Source organism: Oncorhynchus gorbuscha, linkage group LG01 (assembly GCF_021184085.1).
Source record: "Oncorhynchus gorbuscha isolate QuinsamMale2020 ecotype Even-year linkage group LG01, OgorEven_v1.0, whole genome shotgun sequence".
NCBI lineage: Eukaryota > Metazoa > Chordata > Actinopteri > Salmoniformes > Salmonidae > Oncorhynchus > Oncorhynchus gorbuscha.
In genome coordinates this window covers 101,068,391-101,091,529 of record NC_060173.1, presented here as the reverse complement: position 1 = coordinate 101,091,529, position 23,139 = coordinate 101,068,391, and the positions used below count along the sequence as shown (strand labels likewise).

Below are 23,139 nucleotides of genomic sequence, written 5' to 3'. Positions count from 1 at the left end.
TCATGTGTTTTTCTCCTCTGACTTTCAGGGGGGTCCTGGCTTTGACTTTATTAACTGCACTGCAATTTAGTGAGAACAATTCACATATAAAGCTGTTGGTTTGATCCTTGAGAAAGGACAGAACAATCAAACTATCATGTTGACTAAGGGCAGTGAAACAACTTCTGAAACGGTTTCCCCCATACTAGATCAAAACAAGAGGAATCAAAGAACTAGGCTATTTGAGCAACCTTGAGATCAACTTGTGAGAGATAGCATCTACATCGATGAGTTTGTTACATTTGGTCATAGAACAAACCAGAAAATTCAAACCAAATTAGACCCCCAATGGGATAGAATATATTTCCTTAGTAGACGATACAAAGAGTTGACGGTCGATCCCCTGGGGTATTGGTTAACAGCCTCAACCTACAGACAAATTGGGAGTGAGACTTTGGGGTAGCATGTGTACGTTATTGGCTTGTGTTCTGAGGGGAACCGCCCCCCCCAAAAAAAAAAAAAATCTCCTTTGGACAGAAACACACACACACACACACACACACTCTCTCCGCTCGACAGGATGTTGGTAAGAGGGAGAAGTCAAAACTATTTTATCTCTGACGGTGCTTTCATGTCTCTTCTGGCTCTGCATGGTGACTCAGCATTACTTCTGTCCTGTCCATCCTTCATCAGTCAATGGCTGACACCGCTATTGAGATACTAGATGATTCTCAAAGTGTATTATTAGAGGATGAATCCTCAATATAACATTTGCAAGTAACAACTTGCAATTAAGCAAAGCAACACTGCGGCCGGTTCAATGAGATGAGGGTCAGACAATCTGGACCTATCCCTCTACCATGAAGACAACTTTAAAGGAAGCAGGGAGAGCGGAAGAGACTAGGTGGGGGCATTCGGCAAAGTCAAGAGCCAAGCACATTAAAAGCCTCTGTCATTCACTCATTCAGCATTCCTCCTGAATAGACAACTGTTGTGCTCTTTAAAATCCAATTATGATTTGATAATACACTGTACTGGGTTAATCTGGCATATGCTCAAATATGCTTTAAACATTAGGCTAGTAAATAATAAGGGCACAGTCCAAGACACCATTCACTGTGCTCTAAACGCATACATAAGTCACTCTTTAGAGGACAAAGAGGGCATAGTACAGCACAATACTCTGTAGAAAATCACACAACTATCAACTTACATGTCTCAGAGGAAGCAGTGGCCTGGGCATGAGCCTGGATACCTACTGAGGGCCAGCCACTGAGCTTCATCATGGCTCAAATCACACTACAGACACTGCCATTGTGGCTCTGACTGAAAGTCTCTTCCTCACCAATACACCATACTGAGGAGGGAATGACTGTTTACTTATCCCCAAGCCAGGAAACGAGGAGGGGTACGGTGGCTTGAGAGGAACATCATTGGGAAGTAGAATGATTGGGGACTTTTTCAAAATATCATGTGCCAAAACAAATAGAGACTGCACAGTAACATATTTAAGGCTGAAATGTGAAGTAAATATGCTCGTGAAGAATTGGACTGGTGCTTGGAAAAGATGACGAACTTGCGAGCTGTGGAATTGCCTCGGTAGTCGGCACCATGCGGGTGTAAAATGCACAGCGATTAATGAATATGAGTAGCATTTGCCAATGTACCAGCCACAAGCCAAAAACGAAGTTTGTTGGTTTAAACAGGCCTTATCTGAAAATGTACATTGCTCGAGCCATATCAATTCCAAGCCCACATGATTAACTTAGAAAGTTTGAGAAACACGTCAATTCTTTGGAATGTAAACAAATGAGACAACCCAAGATTACATAGCCTCCACATAGTAACACATGTCAGAGTTCAAAGTAAACAGAGTAGCTCTTTGAAATGGAATGACATGCTCATTAACGTGAACATGGATGTTGATACGGTACTGCAATTGAAGCAGTATTTTTTTCATTTTACCTTAACCTATTTGGAGTAAACTAAACCAACAAAATGACTTCTACTTACAGCCATGTCACCCACATCTACAGTACCTGTAGTTAAATAATTATACATGTATTTCTAATTTCCACTTTAAGTGCTGGATTTTCACCCACAGTGGCCAATCCACCATTCATTCTGATCATCACAGATTAACCCATCTTTCCTTTCGCAATTACAACCCTCCATTTTACCCTCTTAAGATAGTCCTGAACCTCATTTGTAACATTTCTACCAATATTGCCCAAAAATAATTTACCCAGGAGTATAATGAATCATAGTATTCATGGTTTGTCAAAGGTCAAAATTTGACAGGGAAGGAACAATATTGTCAAAATTTAAATCAATCTTGTCCATTTGTCTTTAATCTGTTGTGCTTAGTTTGTGGTTATGTAAACTGTATGTACAAGCAGATAAAGATGGACATTGTGAAACCTCCCTATTCATTACCACAACAAAGACACTGGATAAAATCAATCAATCAATCAATGATCAACAGAAATCTACACTGAACAAAAATATAAAATGCAACAATTTGTAAGATTTTACTGGGTTGCAACTCATAAATCAATTGAAATTCATTAATTCGGCCCTAATCTATGGATTTCACATGACTGGGAATACAGCTATGCATCCGTTGGTCACAGATACCTTATTAAGGTAGGGGCTTGAATCATAAAACCTAAAATGACATTAGTGGCGGCTTATTGTAGAGAAATCAACATTCAATTAGCGGGCAATGGCTCTCGTGGACATTCCTGCAGTCAGCATGCCAATTGCACGCTCCCTCAAAACATCTGTGGCATTGTGTTGTGTGACAAAATTGCACATTTTATTGTCCCCAGCACAAGGTGCACCTGCGTCATGATCATGCCATTTAATCAACTTCTTGATAATCCATCTACTTGACAGGTATGGCATATCTTGGCAAAGGAGAAATGCTCACTAACAGGGACACATTTGTGCGCAAAATTTTAAAGAAATAAGCTTTTTGTGAATATGTACAATTTCTGGGATGTTTTATTTCAGCTCATGAAACATGAGACCAACACTTCACATGTTGCATTTATATTTTTGTTCAGTATATAAACCTGTAAATGAGTACCTATTCCTACTAAAAGCTAAAGTCAAATCATGGACAGCCACAGAGATGGTTTTGGGGCACTCTTTCACTGGAATAGGATATTTTTAATTTTTCACCATGATAATATTTCTGCTTCTAAACCACCATAATTATAAACACTTTGAGAAGGACGTCTAGCACATTGCTTCAGCTTCGTCAGAAGATTTGCAATGTGCACTATGCCAATGCAAACAGTCAGAGGCAGAATCAATCCCTTCTTAAGTACTATGTGGCAAAAGTACAATAAACCATGTAATAGTTTAGCCTGAAATAATTTCAGTGAGTATGTGAGTTTCTTTCCTATCCTCGTATTTCTCTCGGGAGCCATAAGCTAGAGAAGAGAGACTAGGGCTGTTCCTTTTAAGTGTCTGTGGCCTAGGCCTTGTCGTTATCCACAAATACAGCTGTTGATTGTAAAGCCGTTAGCAAAGTTAGAGGTACCGAATTTGCATTTTATAGTCCCTGGGCTGGGCACGGTATGGTGCGAGTGTGGGAGGAGAACGGAGGCACATTCAGCGAAAGCACTACTGCCCCCTCATCCCACTCTACCTTCACCCTACGCCAATAAATGTCACCTAGTCTACATTACGCCAACACATCACGAGCTACAGAGTGGAGCACTCTACCAACCTGAGTCAACAGGGTGTATTTCGAGTGCCCACTAGCAATTACATGCATGTTGCATGTAGACTTTCTTTCCAACATGCCATTTTCAGTAGCCCTCTAACAACTACCTACGTACATGTTGCACGTGAACTGTCTGGTCAGGTGTTCTGTAAAAATGTATTGATTCAAAGCAGTTTGTTGAGGTTTGTCAAATCTAAAACAAAGAAAAGTTGTGTTAAAGGAATACAACCAGGTGTGATGGATAGCATGTGATGGACAACTGCAAATTCACCATAACATTACATGCTGTGTTAACATAACCATAAACACCTCATGTCTTTAGTAGACAGGTACTTAATTGAGAAACCTGCTCCACACCACATGGATAGCACCTTACAAAATTCTACTGACTAAAGGGTCAGGAAAATCAAACAAATGTACTATAGCCTGTACCGTAAACAAAGACGAAAGTGTCATAGACGGCTGTATCTTTAAGGTCACACCTGTGACATCTCCATAGCAGACTTACACAGGAAAACACGTCACCCTACGGAACACTCATCTGACAGTTCTTATTGCTGAATGGACAAGATGAAACCATGACATCACCATGATATTTTTGAGTGCTTTCGCTGTAATGGCTATAGTGAATAGATGAAAGTGTAATTTTTCCTCATTGGCTATTCAACACTGCACTCTATTACCTGAAGCAGTGATCAAGCAAACAAAGCTAAGGGTGTGGAGTACAATGGTTGCCCAGGGCACAACACCATTACTCAAACTTTCTATGGAAACGACGCACTGGATATGGGTGGATAATTTCAACATTCGCAGGAGAATTTTTAGAGCCAAGGTTAGATCAATCATGTCAAGTAATGTGTTTCTCATGTGTGTCTCTGCTAGGGTCTGTGTGATGGACCTGGTCTCTCAGTGCCAGATCTCACAGCCATGCGAGGAGACGTAGATGTTCTTATTATCCAGGGTGTGGGCCAGATGTCTAGATCCCTCCGTCATCACAACTGTAAATCCCTGGCCTCAGTTCAGTACAGCCATCATGTTAGAAACATACAGCCCTCAGTGCAAACCTTCATCCGGGCTAGTGATTCTCATAAAAAGCTGTTCTCTGCTATGGAGGATTTTAATATAAGTGACATCCCAGTTTAATGAACTTGCTGATATTACATCCCACCCTCTGTTGCCTTGTGTTTCTGGGTGTAGGAGGGAGTTTAGAGGAACAAGAGTGCTACTCTGTGCAATGCTGGTTAGCCAACACTCCCTCTGCTACCTACCTTCTACCCTGCCTCCAGACACAAACACTGTGGCTTTGCCAACCTCTGCTCTGGAGAGCATGTTGTTATGAGTCTCCCTGAGAGGGCTTTCAGGATCGTAGTCACCATTCCTGATGGAGGTGCATTTTAAGGCCAAACACCACAGGCAAAATTTTCAATTTTGCTTCCATCTGTCAATTTTCAGATTCTGGGATATTTTGCAACTATAACTTTCATAAAATGTACAAATAATATATATTAATACTTGATTTGTAAAATGTTATCCCAACTCCGTCAACTACACCTAGCATAAATTTAGTTTGTATGTTACATGTTGAACTTCAACCACTATTGTTTAAAACTCTCCATGTTGAATCATATCATTCAATAGCTTTTTTTATCCGATTGGTTAGTGGCATTAAAAAAGCCCTTTCTGGCAACCTGATTGGTTAAAATGCATCGTGCCTCGCAACACTTTTTTAAAATGTGTATCTCTCCTGCGAAGAATCCCCATAAAGAGAGACAAAATGAGCAAATCTCAAAGAATATACCGATAGTATGTAAACAAAAATAGGCAATCTCAGTTAGCCAATGCAAGAAAAGAAGTGAATGGGAAAAAAAAGAGCCTGATCGGCCAATCGGGGCAGTGGTAGTACAGGTAGAGGAGGAAGAGGTGGTAGCAGCGAGTCAAATTAGTTGAGATCAAGATGACAGCTAGCAGCAATCAACCAGACAGCAGCCAGACAGCCAACAGTGGCTTTTATTACATGTAACAAATGAACCAACTTGTACATGATTTGATTTGCCCCAAGTGTTTAAATACAGGACAAAAAAAAATAAAGACCCCACCAACCAGGGATTCTGTAGAATGTGCACACCGTGAAGGTGATCGTGATGCATTTAGGAGGAGTGTTTACACTTCCGCCAGGAAGATGTTGCATTTGCTATAAATATGAGGATGGTTCTACTAGCCCAAACTTAGACTTGGTTCTGCAGTTAAAGAAAATAAGAAACGTCCTAGGGATTCCTTCCATGCATCTCAGCTCATATCAAAGACATGAGAAGACAATGACATGTAAATAAAAAGGGAGAGTAGCCCATTATTGCCAGGTGACTTGCTGTGTATAAATAATGTTTCCTTGCTCCAGCAAATGTATTTGTCCCACACTTCGCAACTTTACAGCCCCATTTTAAAACGGATTAAATAATTTTGTATTTATTTTTAATCAAAATAAATCCTCAGTCTACACAAAATACTGCCATAATGACAAAGCGAACAGGTTTAGACATTTTTGAAAATGTATACATCAGTTGAGGCTGGCGTTTTTGATACCTGAAGAGACTACGCTGGACTGTGAGCTCTATTTGAGACCGCCCTATCAATGTGATTTGAAGAACTGTAATATCCGGTTTTGTGGCTGAAAAAGGACATGGTAAACATAAATCTAGCTTTTTTTCTGTACATTGCAGGACAGAGCAGCTAAGCTGGGGAGACTCAGAGGGGGTGTGTGTCTCTTCGTTAACTGCTGGTCCGTGATCTCCAATATTAAGGAAGTCTCAATGTTCTGCTCGCCTGTGTTAGAATACCTCATGTTAACTTTTGTTAGATAGTGTGGTCTACAGCTTACCTATATTTTTCATAGTTGTCCATTTACCACCACAAACCGATGCTGGCACTAAGACCGGACTCAACGAGCTGTGCCGGGCCATAAGCAAACAAGAAAATGCTCATTTTAATTTTCCTGCATTAAAGTGGCCGGTGACTTTAATGCAGGAAAATTAAAATGTGTTTTACCCAATTTCTAACAGCACGTCACAAGTGCAACTAGAGGAAAAATACTCTTATGATAAAAAAACGCTTCTGTGAAATCCCACTACGCCCTCCGACGAACCATCAAACCGGCAAAATGTCAATATGGGACGACGATTGAACCCTACTGTAATGGAATTTTACTGTCTCATATTCTGCTTACAGTGTCACGCTTATCATACACGTTTGACCTGTTGCATACTTAGAAATGTGCCTGCTATAGGCAGACCGGGTGCATGAGGTTTGCTCTCACAGGATCTGCTCAGTTGGAGCCGAATATTGTTGAATGCCCAGCCGGACTCTCGGAGCAAACGCTTTGCTGAGAAAGGGTGCAGTCGGCCATCTTTGTGTAACCCGTAGTGATAGAAGCTCTGAGGTGGTATTTCCACCTCAGCATTTTTATACTGACTAACTGTGTGTGTAATCTCTCCACTGGCTTGTATAAACAAATTAATTTAAGCTGGACTTTGGGGTCCTTAGTGGTTCTAAGACACTAACTACTACACCAGCTCTGACGCGCGTTGGATGTGGCAGGGATGGGAAACTATCATGGATTACAAAAAGAAACCCAAGGTAACCTGTCTAAATGACTGTTGACCCTGTAGCAATCACATCTGTAGTCATGAAATGTTTTAAGGCTGGTCATGGCTCACATCAAACCCCGGTCTCTTAGTACATTCCCGGTTTACCATGACTCCTGAAGCCAGTGTTATGCTAAAAAAGCAATGACTACCTCCTCAATAATTTATCATTCTGTATATTTGAAGTTGGAAGGACTGCATACCACCCATATAAATGTGTGTAGCCTCCCTAATTAAGATTCATGAATTAAATGTCTCGGTCATTGTGCATACAAATAATGTGCATGGTATAGCAATCACAAAAACCCTGGAACATTCTATTACTGATGGACAGGTCAGCATCAGTGGTTATATATACTATTATTAGAAAGGACAGGAACAGATGAGGTGGTGTCAAGCACACACACACACTTTAAACTGAGGAATGACTTGGGCAAAAATGTCATTGAAATACTATGGCTATAGATTAAATTACCATTTCGACCACCAATATTGGTGGGATGTGTGTACAGGCTACCATGTTCAAATGTATCTTACTTGGATGATATATGTGACAGTATTGACCATGCCAGATGAAAACAAAGTTATATACATTCTGAGATTATAATATTAATTGGAATGACATTCAGAGGAACTCTGGAGCTCTGTCAGCGAGACCGTCGGGTTCACCTCCCGGACCAAGGCCCTTCACCCCGCTGGCCGGCAGTTTGGCTTGCCGGCCAGCTCTAGGAAGAGTCTTGATGGTTCCAAACTTTTTCCATTTAAGAATGATGGAGACCACTGTGTTCTTAAGGAACTTCAATGCTACAGAGATTTGTTGGTACCCTTCCCCCGATCTGTGCCTCGACACAATCCTGTGCACAAACCTTATATAGACAGGTGTGTGCCTTTCCAAATCATGTCCAATCAGTTGAATTCACCCCCAGGTGGACTCCAATGAAGTTGTAGAAACATCAAGGATGATCAATGGAAACAGCATGCACCTAAGCTCAATTTCAAGTCTCCACAGCAAAGGGTCTGAATACTTATTTAAATAAGGGTCATTTTATTTTTAATACTTTTGCACACATACACACAAAACAAATCTGTCATTATGGAGTAGTGCGTGTAGATTGATGAGGAAAAACATTTAATCCATTTTAGAATAAGACTAACGTAACAAAATGTAGAAAAAGGGGTCTGAATACTTTCCGAAACTTCCTCGTACCCCTGCAAATGGACTCGTACCACGTGTATTTATCCATGATATCATTACTCATATAGTGTATTTATTACCTATAATTTTCCTATCGTCTTTTTTTCTCTCTGCATTGATAAGGGCTCGTAAGCAAGCATTTCACAAGCTTCCTTTCAATAGCTACAGTCACTAGCAACAGTTGCTATTTGGATGTGGTTGAAGCCATTCTGTATGCAAGTCCTCTTCTAGGGATAGGCAAATGTTAGAGTTGCAGTAAGACACTTTTTCCTCTTGAAACATGCAAGGCTCAGCTAGTTTAATGTTATTCCACCATCTGTATTTAGTCATACTGGCACAGCGGGCTGCAATAATATTATGATCTGAAGCAGCATGCAGTGACCATGTCATTTTCAGATCAAAACAAGAATCCCTGTTTAAATCCGGGGATAAATCCTAACCGTCTCAGGCTTGGGTTGTGGCTCCTGGCGGGACGCTGGACCTCGGTCTGAGGTGAAATGAAGTTGGACACGACACTATGGTAGTGTTCATTAAGTCATACCATAGCAAAACATTTTAAACCAGAACATTTAAATTAGAGTTTCTTATTGGGCGAGTTCAGATCGTACCTCCTTGTTTCACTCCTTTTCAGATTCTTGTTTTTTGTGCATGAACATGACTTGTCGTGTTCCCAGAACATGGCAATGCCAGGACACACCATCTGCTCCAGGCTGTGACCTTCAGCAAATCCTTGCCACTGGAAGTATAGTACGGCATATTGAATGTAAAATCATTACAACACAGGTAGGGCTGGCAATTGCCAGGGACCTCACAATACGATATTGTCATGATAGTTAGGTGCCGATACGATATGTATTGCGATTCTCACAATTCTATATGTATTGCGATTCTCACAATTCTATATGTATTGCGATTCGATACCGATTTTTTTTTTTTTGTGATTCGATGTTCCGAACATATTGCTCCCTTTATGTCTGCAACAGAGGGAAAAGAGAGCCATGAGAAAACAAGTTGATCATTAAGTCCGGACAAAATTGAATTTCTGTTTATCGGATACCCCGCCATTATAAACAATCAGTCAGCTAGTCATGGTTATGCATAATTTTCAGCTCTATTAGACGCAATTAATATACCAAAACAATGTAATTTAACCAATTGACTGGCCAGAGATCAGGGCATTCATCAGCAAAGACGCAGTGCAAGCTAATATTTGGACAACCAAATTGAAGTGACATGTTATTGATGAAATCGAAGTGGGTCAGCTGTATGTTGATTAATAACTTACATTTTACCGGTACTACCAGTAGTAGTAGGCCGACCGATAACCACGGCAGAATGTGTTTGAAGTGATGATGCACCGCGGAGAACAGCTAGCATGTCCAGCAATGTACATCGCCAGCGGCACGCACACACTTCGTGCAGATCAGAAGGTGGGGGCTCATAATAAACGGCTCTCTATCCACTGGATGTGTACCAAACTCACTAAAAGTGGCAGTAATAAAGCCTCTCTTGAAAAAGCCAAACCTTGACCCAGAAAATATAAAAAACTATCGGCCTATATCGAATCTTCCATTCCTCTCAAAGATTTTAGAGAAGGCTGTTGCGCAGCAACTCACTGCCTTCCTGAAGACAAACAATGTATACGAAATGCTTCAGTCTGGTTTTAGACCCCATCATAGCACTGAGACGGCACTTGTGAAGGTGGTAAATGACATTTTGATGGCATCGGACCGAGGCTCTGCATCTGTCCTCGTGCTCCTAGACCTTAGTGCTGCTTTTGATACCATCGATCACCACATTCTTTTGGAGAGATTGGAAACCCAAATTGGTCTACACGGACATGTTCTGGCCTGGTTTAGGTCTTATCTGTCGGAAAGATATCAGTTTGTCTCTGTGAATGGTTTGTCCTCTGACAAATCAACTGTACATTTCGGTGTTCCTCAAGGTTCTGTTTTAGGACCACTATTGTTTTCACTATATATTTTACCTCTTGGGGATGTTATTCGAAAACATAATGTAAACTTTCACTGCTATGCGGATGACACACAGCTGTACATTTCAATGAAACATGGTGAAGCACCAAAATTGCCCTCGCTAGAAGCATGTGTTTCAGACATAAGGAAGTGGATGGCTGCAAACTTTCTACTATTAAACTCGGACAAAACAGAGATGCTTGTTCTAGGTCCCAAGAAACAAAGAGATCTTCTGTTGAATCTGACAATTAATCTTAATGGTTGTACAGTCGTCTCAAATAAAACTGTGAAGGACCTCGGCGTTACTCTGACCCTGATCTCTCTTTTGAAGAACATATCAAGACCATTTCGAGGACAGCTTTTTTCCATCTACGTAACATTGCAAAAATCAGAAACTTTCTGTCCAAAAATGATGCAGAAAAATTAATCCATGCTTTTGTCACTTCTAGGTTAGACTACTGCAATGCTCTATTTTCCGGCTACCCGGATAAAGCACTAAATAAACTTCAGTTAGTGCTAAATACGGCTGCTAGAATCCTGACTAGAACCAAAAAATTTGATCATATTACTCCAGTGCTAGCCTCTCTACACTGGCTTCCTGTCAAAGCAAGGGCTGATTTCAAGGTTTTACTGCTAACCTACAAAGCATTACATGGGCTTGCTCCTACCTACCTCTCTGATTTGGTCCTGCCGTACATACCTATACGTACGCTACGGTCACAAGACGCAGGCCTCCTAATTGTCCCTAGAATTTCTAAGCAAACAGCTGGAGGCAGGGCTTTCTCCTATAGAGCTCCATTTTTATGGAACGGTCTGCCTACCCATGTCAGAGACGCAAACTCGGTCTCAACCTTTAAGTCTTTACTGAAGACTCATCTCTTCAGTGGGTCATATGATTGAGTGTAGTCTGGCCCAGGAGTGGGAAGGTGAACGGAAAGGCTCTGGAGCAACGAACCGCCCTTGCTGTCTCTGCCTGGCCGGTTCCCCTTTTTCCCACTGGGATTCTCTGCCTCTAACCCTGTTACGGGGCTGAGTCACTGGCTTGCTGGGGCTCTCTCGTGCCGTCCCTGGGGGGATGCGTCACCTGGGTGGGTTGATTCACTGTTGTGGTCGGCCTGTCTGGGTTCCCCCCCACCCCTTGGGTTGTACCGTGTCGGAGATCTTTGTGGGCTATACTCGGCCTTGTCTCAGGATGGTAAGTTGGTGGTTGAAGATTTCCCTCTAGTGGTGTGGGGGCTGTGCTTTGGCAAAGTGGGTGGGGTTATATCCTTCCTGTTTGGCCCTGTCCGGGGTGTCCTCGGATGGGGCCACAGTGTCTCCTGACCCCTCCTGTCTCAGCCTCCAGTATTTATGCTGCAGTAGTTTATGTGTCGGGGGCTAGGGTCAGTTTGTTTATCTGGAGTACTTCTCCTGTCCTATTCGGTGTCCTGTGTAAATCTAAGTGTGCGTTCTCTAATTCTCTCCTTCTCTCTTTCTTTCTCTCTCTCGGAGGACCTGAGCCCTAGAACCATGCCCCAGGACTACCTGACATGATGACTCCTTGCTGTCCCCAGTCCACCTGGCCATGCTGCTGCTCCAGTTTCAACTGGCCTGGGCCCTAGGACCATGTCCCAGGACTACCTGACATGAGGACTCCTTGCTGTCCCCAGTCCACCTGGCCATGCTCCTGCTCCAGTTTCAACTGTTCTGCCTTACTATTATTCAACCATGCTGGTCATTTATGAACATTTGAACATCTTGGCCACGTTCTGTTATAATCTCCACCTGGCACAGCCAGAAGAGGACTGGCCACCCCACATATGCTCTCTCTAATTCTCTCTTTCTTTCTCTCTCTCGGAGGACCTGAGCCCTAGGACCGTGCCCCAGGACTACCTGACATGATGGCTCCTTGCTGTCCCCAGTCCATCTGACTGTGCTGCTGCTCCAGTTTCAACTGTTCTGCCTTATTATTATTTGACCATGCTGGTCATTTATGAACATTTGAACATCTTGGTCATGTTCTGTTATAATCTCTACCCGGCACAGCCAGAAGAGGACTGGCCACCCCACATAGCCCGGTTCCTCTCTAGGTTTCTTCCTAGGTTTTGGCCTTTCTAGGGAGTTTTTCCTAGCCACCGTGCTTTTACACCTGCATTGTTTGCTGTTTGGGGTTTTAGGCTGGGTTTCTGTACAGCACTTTGAGATATCAGCTGATGTACGAAGGGCTATATAAATAAATTTGATTTGATTTGATTTGATTTGATTTTCGTGGCAGCCAGACGAGACAATCGAATGAGGACGCGGTGAGCAAAGTTACTGGGCTCAAATTTAGTCACGCTTCCTCTATACAACATGCAACATTAGAAGCATCAATCTATAAAAAAATGTTTTAATGGTGATTATATATTCTATGGCTGGATTTACTGCGTAGCAGTAAGTCGACCTCTCGTATAGTCTCTCTGTAAATACCATCTCTTTTTTCGTTTTAGATATTTTTCTTCATATATCTTTAAAAACATTTTGCTAAACCTAAGCTTCCAAATACTCTCCTGCAATCCGCCTCACCGAAACCCCTCAAATGAAGTTAGCCAGCTAACCACCAGCTATGCTAGCGGTCTTCAGCTAACCGGTCATCAGCTAACCTTAAACTCTGAAAGCTCTCGCCAGTTCGAACAACGCGACGCTAACCAGAGCATAACGGACCTATTTATTTTTATCCCCGGATTCTCTCCGCAAACGGAACATTTTTTTCAGCTGGATCTTCACAACTAGCTATCGAGCTAAACCGCAACCCTGGTTGTTTACTCCTGGCTAGCGCTTCCACCCACGTAGCTTGAAGCTAGCCCAGCCAGAGCTCCTGTGTTCCTAGCATACTCCTGGGCTTCTATACCCGGATCCACGACCGGTCTACCGATGTCACTGCATGAAGAGGAATAAACAGACTCACCCCATCGCGACGTCCTCCAAAGGCTAACTCTCTAGCCCTCGCTATCTCCTTGCTTGCTAATTCGGCATGCTAACTGCTAGCTTGTTTAGCCCAGGTCCGCTAACTACTACCTTGTTTACCCTGGCCTGCTAATCTGTTAGCTTGTTAGCACAGGCCTGCTAACCGTCTGCATCGCAGTGGCCCAAATGTACATTCTCTCTTCCCGATTTTTTTTTTTTTATACCTTCCGGAAACCTGCCTCATCCAATGTGATACGGAATCACTATTATTTTAAATTTTTAGAACACACTCAAGAACCTCCAGAAGCGAATCAGCTAACTAGCTACAAGCTACTTAGTCACCGCCAGTCCAGCCCCCCTGCCTCATCCACCGCTGCCCCTGGACTCTGATCACTTGGCTACATAGCTGATGCACGCTGGACTGTCCATTAATCACGGTACTCCATTCTGCTTGTTTGATTTATCTGTCGGCCCCGTTGCCTAGTCAATGCCATTTTACCTGCTGTTGTTATGCTAGCTTACCTGCTGTTGTCTCACCCACTGTTTTAGCTAGCTTTCCCAATTCAACACCTGTGATTACTGTATGCCTCGCTGTATGTCTCTCTCAAATGTCAATATGCCTTGTATACTGTTGCTCAGGTTAGTTATCATTATTTTAGTTCACAGTGGAGCCCCTAGTCCCACTCCTCATACCCCTGATACCTCCTTTGTCCCACCTCCCACATATGCGGTGACCTCACCCATTACAACCAGCATGTCCAGAGATAAAAATCTCTCTCATCATAACCCAGTGCCTGGGCTTACCTCCGCCGTACCCGCACCCCACCATACCCCTGTCTGCGCATTATGCCCTGAATATATTCTACCATGCCCAGAAACCTGCTCCTCTTATTCTCTGCCCCCAACGCTCTAGGCGACCATTTTTTATAGCCTTTAGCCGCACGATCATACTACTCCTTCTCTGTTCTGCGGGTGATGTGGAGGTAAACCCAGGCCCTGCATGTCCCCAGGCACCCTCATTTGTTGACTTCTGTGATCGAAAAAGCCTTGGTTTCATGCATGTCAACATCAGAAGCCTCCTCCCTAAGTTTGTTTTACTCACTGCTTTAGCACACTCTGCTAACCCTGATGTCCTTGCAGTGTCTGAATCCTGGCTCAGGAAGGCCACCAAAAATTCAGAGATTTCCATACCCAACTATAACATCTTCCGTCAAGATAGAACTGCCAAAGGGGGAGGAGTCGTAGTCTACTGCAGAGATAGCCTGCAGAGTAATGTCATACTTTCCAGGTCCATACCCAAACAGTTCGAACTACTAATTCTGAAAATTACTCTCTCCAGAAATAGGTCTCTCACATATGCCGCCTGCTACCGACCCCCCTCAGCTCCCAGCTGTGCCCTGGACACCATTTGTGAATTGATTGCCCCCCATCTAGCTTCAGAGTTTGTTCTGTTAGGTGACCTAAACTGGGATATGCTTAACACCCCGGCAGTCCTACAATCTAAGTTAGATGCCCTCAATCTCACACAAATCATCAAGGAACCCACCAGGTACAACCCTAACTCTTTAAGCAAGGGCACCCTCATAGACGTCATCCTGACCAACTGGCCCTCCAAATACACCTCCGCTGTCTTCAACCAGGATCTCAGCGACCACTGCCTCATTGCCTGTATCCGCTACGGTGCCGCAGTCAAACGACCACCCCTCATCACTGTCAAACGTTCCCTAAAACACTTCTGTGAGCAGACCTTTCTAATCGACCTGGCCCGGGTATCCTGGAAGGACATTGACCTCATCCCGTCAGTTGAGTATGCCTGGTCATTCTTTAAGAGTAACTTCCTCACCATTTTAGATAAGCATGCTCCGTTCAAAAAATGAAGAACTAAGAACAGATACAGCCCTTGGTTCAGTCCAGACCTGACTGCCCTCGACCAGCACAAAAACATCCTGTGGCGGACTGCAATAGCATCGAACAGTCCCCGCGATATGCAACAGTTCAGGGAAGTCAGGAACCAATACACGCAGTCAGTCAGGAAAGCTAAGGCCAGCTTCTTCAGGCAGAAGTTTGCATCCTGTAGCTCCAACTCCAAAAAGTTCTGGGACACTGTGAAGTCCATGGAGAACAAGAGCACCTCCTCCCAGCTGCCCACTGCACTGAGGCTAGGGAACACGGTCACCACCGACAAATCCATGATTATCGAAAACTTCAACAAGCATTTCTCAACGGATGGCCATGCCTTCCGCCTGGCCACTCCTACCTCGGCCAACAGCTCCGGCCCCCCCGCAGCTCCTCGCCCAAGCCTCTCCAGGTTCTCCTTCACCCAAATCCAGTTAACAGATGTTCTGAAAGAGCTGCAAACCCTGGACCCGTATAAATCAGCTGGGCTTGACAATCTTGACCCTCTATTTCTGAAACTATCCGCCGCCATTGTCGCAACCCCTATTACCAGCCTGTTCAACCTCTCATATCGTCTGAGATCCCCAAGGATTGGAAAGCTGCCGCAGTCATCCCCATCTTCAAAGGGGGAGACACCCTGGACCCAAACTGTTACAGACCTATATCCATTCTGCCCTGCCTATCTAAGGTCTTCGAAAGCCAAGTCAACAAACAGGTCACTGACCATCTCGAATCCCACCGTACCTTCTCCGCTATGCAATCTGGTTTCCGAGCCGGTCACGGGTGCACCTCAGCCACACTCAAGGTACTAAACGACATCATAACCGCCATCGATAAAAGACAGTACTGTGCAGCAGTCTTCATCGACCTTGCCAAGGCTTTCGACTGTCAATCACCAGATTCTTATCGGCAGACTCAGTAGCCTCGGTTTTTCGGATGACTACCTTGCCTGGTTCACCAATTACTTTGCAGACAGAGTTCAGTGTGTCAAATCGGAGGGCATGCTGTCCGGTCCTCTGGCAGTCTCTATGGGTGTTCCACAAGGTTCAATTCTTGGGCCGACTCTTTTCTCTGTATATATCAATGATGTTGGTCTTGCTGCGGGCGATTCCCTGATCCACCTCTATGCAGACGACACCATTCTATATACTTCCGGCCCGTCATTGGACACCATGCTATCTAACCTCCAAACGAGCTTCAATGCCATACAACACTCCTTCCGTGGCCTCTAACTGCTCTTAAACGCTAGTAAAACCAAATGCATGCTTTTCAACCGATCGCTGCCTGCACCCGCATGCCCGACTAGCATCACCACACTGGATGGTTCTGACCTTGAATATGTGGACACCTATAAGTACCTAGGTGTCTGGCTAGACTGCAAACTCTCCTTCCAGACCCATATCAAACATCTCCAATCGAAAATCAAATCAAGAGTCGGCTTTCTATTCCGCAACAAAGCCTCCTTCACTCACGCTGCCAAGCTTACCTTAGTAAAACTGACTATCCTACCGATCCTCGACTTCGGCGATGTCATCTACAAAATTGCTTCCAACACTCTACTCAGCAAACTGGATGCAGTCTATCACAGTGCCATCGGTTTCGTCACTAAAGCACCTTATACTACCCACCACTGCGACCTGTATGCTCTAGTCGGCTGGCCCTCGCTACATATTCGTCGCCAGACCCACTGGCTCCAGGTCATCTACAAGGACATGCTAGGTAAAGCTCCGCCTTATCTCAGTTCACTGGTCACGATGGCAACACCCATCCGTAGCACGCGCTCCAGCAGGTGTATCTCACTGATCATCCCTAAAGCCAACACCTCATTCGGCCGCCTTTCGTTCCAGTACTCTGCTGCCTGTGACTGGAACGAATTGCAAAAATCTCTGAAGTTGGAGACTTATCTCCCTCACCAACTTCAAACATCAGCTATCTGAGCAGCTAACCGATCGCTGCAGCTGTACATAATCTATTGGTAAATAGCCCACCTATTTTCACCTACCTCATCCCCACAGTTTTTATTTTACTTTTCTGCTCTTTTGCACACCAATATCTCTACCTGTACATGATCATCTGATCATTTATCACTCCAGTGTTAATCTGCAATATTGTAATTATTCCCCTACCTCCTCATGCCTTTTGCACACATTGTATATAGACTCCCCTTTTTGCTGCTGTGTTATTGACTTGTTAATTGTTTACTCCATGTGTAACTCTGTGTTGTCTGTTCACACTGCTATGCTTTATCTTGGCCAGGTCGCAGTTGCAAATGAGAACTTGTTCTCAACTAGCCTACCTGGTTAAATAAAGGTGAAACAAAATAAATTAAAAAAAAAAATTATTTTTTTCCCAATGCTACATTCATTTGGCAGACATAACTTGATTGACCCTCTTTCTACAAGGCCTAATCATATTTGTATGAATATTTTGTTAACACCTAGGCTATAGATGCATTCAGTTAATGAAGTCATTATTATGCATCAACATTATAATTTGATTACTTTTATTTATTGTCAATCATTCTTGAATTTGTTAGGCTATACAATTACGTAGATTCATGAACTGATCACTTTTTCCTCAATTTTTGAATATGATAGAATGCAATTCCTATTACACATCCTATGTGAGTGTTCATTTGTGTATTAGTAATTGTCAGAAAATCAGCCTGAAATTGAAAATTTCTCATGTCCATATAGCCTAGGACAATGTGGTAAAGTACTGTTATTCCTTATCCACTTATTATTTTGTTTGTTATGTATAGTCCAAAATACTATCCAGATAAGTAACTATTGACCCCCCCCCCATCACAAAGCACAGGTTTGACATTAGTGTTTCCTTGTTGAGAATGTTGTGGCCTGAGCCTGTCAATCAATGTGGTATCATCCATAAAGGGGGGAAAGAAAGAGAGAAAGAGAGAGAGATGAGTATACTTATTGCTGAAGTTTGGGCAAGCTAATGCATTGTGCTCTCTGTGATTGTCATTCTTTCCCATAGCACTTCCAGATCAGATTTGCAACATCAATAATGCCACTGTAATAACCCTTGTGTCAGAAGCTCTACCTGTATACTTATAAAAGCATGTATTCCCTGCAGTCCAGGTAGTAGTCTACCACTCCACTACTATCCCAGAAAAAGTCAAAACCCCCATGCAGTTCCACAATATCATTCAGAGAAACCCCTCTGGCCCATCAGTCAGCTGTGATGCCCCTGACCAGTGGATCTGGGCCTCAGCTGAATGACATAATGGAGCCGTGTATGTGTGTGTGTGTGGGGGGGGGGGGGGGGGGGGGGGGGGGCGCCATGAGGGGGAGGGAAGGGTCTCATTACCAACAGCCATAACATGCTTCCTCAGGAGACTAAGCTTCTCCTGCCTGCTGCACAAACCCCCCACTCCCCAGTCCCAACTGTACCAGCCCAGCGCAATCCGTGTTTAACTGGCTGGCTGGACACTACTGGTGAAACACAAAAAAGACAGGACATGCCATCTGCAAGGCCACTATCGGATATTCTACAGGACTACAGGACCTGTCTTATAATATAGACGAGCAGGGCTCATTAAAAGACAACATTTGTCATTGCGTAGCTTAGAGTGGAGGAGGGATAGGTAGATTAGTGTAGTCACAATACCTGAAACCAGGTTTAGTATCACAATACTCGATGCCCTCACGATACGAAATACCAAAACCACAGCAAAAAGGCATATTAGCAAAGTGAAAGTCACAGAATTGCAGTTGATCTCGACAGATTAAACAGCGCAGTAACTGAGTTTATCATTGGGCATCTTTTGAGTTCATTATCAATCAAATAAAAATTACATCAACATTTCAGACAGCCACATATGCATTAATGAATCAAAGTAACTACATAACGGTAAATCTCTATTGGTAAATCAAGATCTAGCCTAGGCCTATTCACAATACAGATGCAACGCATATTCATCTGGAGTGTGTGAATGGATTGAGTTATTGAGCTTGTTTTTGCATATTTCATGGGGCTTCAGATGAGAAACATTCTGTTTCCCTTCCATGGGGTTCTGATCAACATTTGCATAGAAGCAGTTAATATTGTGAAAGTGAGCACCCTTTCTAACCAGTAATGAGGCAAGTTAGCTGAGGCAATACATAACCTTTGGGAGAGATGTGAGCCCGATTAAGAGAATGAAAAGTTAAGTGGCAATCAGCTTTGAAATGAGCATATTTAGAATTATGGTTTGCATATTATCAAAAACTAAGTACTAGGGTAGTGAATTGAAGCGCGCTTCAGCTGTAAGCTAGCAAGGAAAGTTGGCATACAAAGCTGGAAGCTACCGCTATCTTCTTGTTCTAGCCTGTACAGATATTGTCTTGCGAACAGTAATTAAGATTTCTACATGACGTGTGGCATTATTCAAGTGTGTTAACTTCAGTGCAGCATGAATGGGAAGCTAAAACAATGCAGTCTAGCCCAATACTCCCAGTGCAGGCTAAGTACAGCAGGCACGATGCGCTCACGCTATAAGGGGGACATCGGCTTTGCCGATAGACTTCATCTGTGAAACACAGACAGAAGTATAGAAAGTTAAAACATCTAGTACCGAACCGTTTCTCAGGTTCTAGTATCTAAAAAGTACCAAAGTTACAGTATAACGTGCAACACTAGTAGATTAGATACCTTCTGATCTGGTCATACGTGAGATCACTGCTCTACCCTGTAGTGGAGTCTGATGACTGTGGAACCCAATAAGAGACAATGAACCCATTAGAGTAGGACCAGCTGTAAGCACTTCATAGTACCCTCCTTGGGCCCCTTCCCTCCCAGACTAACACACTGGGAAGCGTAGGGTTAGGGTAGGAAATGAGCCTATAAGTTATCAATAGTTCTATAGCGTTACCGGCAGTAGGTTACATATTTGGCTCTGACGGTTTCAACCGTTCATTTAATAAGTGACTTACGAGGATACACTTCATTTGATCCATCTTTGGCGGATCAACACCCAGAGAGGGCAGGCTAACAGCTTCCCATAACACCATATTGTGTATGAAGATGGCGCTGCAGTGGATATCAGTTGTTTTACAGGCTTCTGTGTGTTTATTTTTTCTACATAATGTCTCCACCATTATATGCTATGCCCAAAAACTGCTTCTGGACATCAAAACAGCGATCACCAACCTTGATTTGGATGAAGGTTTCTACTTCCATGAGTCAGCAGCTCTGGACATTCTGCATACTCCGGACCAGGCCCTAATCCCTGGGATTTGAAAAAGGAAGCGGCAGCAATTTCTTTTTTAAAAGGAGGCAGGCGAAGCAGCCTGACGAGATTACGTCGGCTAACAAATAGACTGCCATTGCCCTCTGTTCTATTGGCAAATGTGCAGTCACCGGAGAACAAACGCCATTCTATCCTATCGATGAGACCTGAAGACTGGTAATGTTCTATGTATCTCGGAGTCTTAGTTGAACAAGGACACACACACACACACAGATATATATCTTGCAAGTACCTACATGCATCTTCTAGACCAGAGATACCCAACTGGTGGGTGGGCCGCTAGGTTGAGTGGATCGTGGGTGTTGGAGGAACAAAATATTTTTTTCCATTAAAAATACTCATCAGAACTTAAATGACTTAAACTAGGTAGAAAGTGTGCAGAAATTATAATGAACTCACATTTTTCAGAGATTAAATAATAAAATTGTATTTTCATTATAGAGCTATCAGCAGCACTATTTTGGTTGATTTTGGGGGCAAATTGTAATTGACAATGAGATGGGAATGTTGTTCCCTTGTCATATAATTGCTACATTTACAATCAATATAGCATAAAAAAAAAATATTTTTCCAGACATTTTTCGCATTGCGAATATTGGGTCGCTACCAAGACAAGCTGGTTCAATTTGGGTCCAGAGGAAAAACAAGTTGAGAACAACTGATCTAGACTGGACGGGTAAGACTAAGAGGGAAGGGGTGTCTCCTTGTTAACAGCAGCTGGTGCGCGATTTCTAATATTTCAGAAGTCTCAAGTTGCCTCAACTGAGTTAGAATCTCTCATGATAAGTTACAGACCGTCTATTTTCCATAGCCGTCCAGTTAACTTATTTGGGACTGTGGGGCAGTATTGAGTAGCTTGGATGAATAAGGTGCCCAGAGTAAACTGCCTGCTACTCAGGCCCAGAAGTTAGAATATGCATATAATTATTAGATTTGGATAGAAAACATGGAGGTTTCTAAAACTGTTGGAATGTCTGTGAGTATAACACAACTCTATGGCAGGCAAAAACCTTAGAAAAAAATCCAACAGGGAAGTGAGGAAATCTGAGGTTTGTAGGTTTAAGTCTTTGCCTATCCAATATACAGTGTAAATGGGGTCAGATTGCACTTCTTAAGGCTTCCACTAGATGTCAAGTCTTTAGAACCCTTTTTCAGGCTTCTACTATGAAGGGGGAGCGAATAAGAGCTGTTTCAACCAGGTGTCTGGCAGTATGCCATGAGCTATGTCTTGCGCACGGCCGTGAGCGTTTTCTCTTCCTTTTCATTTCAAAAGACAAAAGGAAATGTCCGGTTGGAATATTATTGAAGATTTATGATAAAAACATCCTAAAGATTGATTATATAAATCGTATGACATGTTTCTAACTTTTCGTCTAGACTTGCTCGCAATGTTGTGCATATGGATTACTGTACTAAACACGCAAACAAAAAGGAGGTACATCCGATGAAGATCAAATGTAAGTGACTTTTTATAACACTATTTCTGAGTTGTGACACCTCTCCTCAGTTGGAAAAAGGCTGTATGTTTTTCTGTGTCTAGGCGCTGACCTAACATAATTGCATGGTGTGCTTTTACAGTAAACATTTTTTAAATCTGATACAGCGGTTGTTCTTTAATTGTGTGTTAAACACTTGTATCTCTCATCAATGTTTATGAGTATTTCTGTAATTTAATGTGGCTCTCTGCATTTTCACCGGATGTTTGTTTGAGACAATGCATTTCTGAACATAACACCCATTTGAAATGAGGTTTTTGGACATAAAGATTAACTTTATCTAACAAAACACACATGTATTGTCTAACATGGAGTCCTGGGAGTGCCATCCGGTGAAGATCAAAGGTTAGTGATTCATTTTAATGCTATATCCATCTTTTGTGACACCTCTCCTTCTTTGGAAAATAGCTGTATGTTTTTCTATTGCTAGGCGCCGACCAAACATAGACGAAAGGTGTGCTTTCGCCGTAAAGCCTTTTTGAAATCAGACACTGTGGCTGGATTAACAAGAAGTTGATCTTTAAAATGGTGTATAATACTTATGGTGTATAATTTTAATTATGAGGCTTCTGTTGTTTTGAATTTGGCGCCCTGCAAATTCACTGGCTGCTGTATCCCAGAGAAGATTCTTAAGGCTTGGGAGGGATCCTTATGGCTTGGGGGGGGGGGCAGTATTTGCCCAAAGTAAACTGCCTGTTACCAAGGCCCAGAAGCTATGATATGCATATAATAGGTAGATGTGAATAGAAAACACTATAAAGATTACAGAACTGATATGGCAGGCGAAAACAAAAGGAAAATCCATCCAGGAAGTGGGATTTTTTTGATGTGGGTATTTTCAATTGATTGCAGTTCCTATGGCTTCCACTAGATATCAACAGTCTTTAGACATTGTTTCAGGCTTGCTTTCTGAAAAATGAAGAAGAATGAGACCTTTCTCTTAGTGGACTGTAGAATCATGCAGTGCTGGTTTTGCGTGTGACTGAGTGCGCACCCTTCATTGTTTTTCCTTTCTATTGAATACGCTACTGTCCAGTTGAAATATCGATTATT

The 23,139-nt window shown here is 42.9% G+C and overlaps 1 protein-coding gene across 7 annotated transcripts in view; it reads right to left on the bottom strand.

The window, feature by feature from the left end:
• The window catches only part of LOC124047485 (unconventional myosin-Ib-like), a 172,088-nt gene that overhangs the window by 68,865 nt on the left and 80,084 nt on the right, over positions 1–23,139 (bottom strand). The window contains exon 1 of one of the 7 annotated variants that reach the window (XM_046367833.1): positions 20,491–20,509. The exons of the other annotated variants lie outside the window; for them this stretch is intronic. The gene's annotated coding sequence lies outside the window, so the exon portion shown is untranslated. Of the gene's footprint in view, positions 1–20,490; positions 20,510–23,139 lie in introns of those variants that run through there. 7 annotated transcript variants of the gene reach the window in all.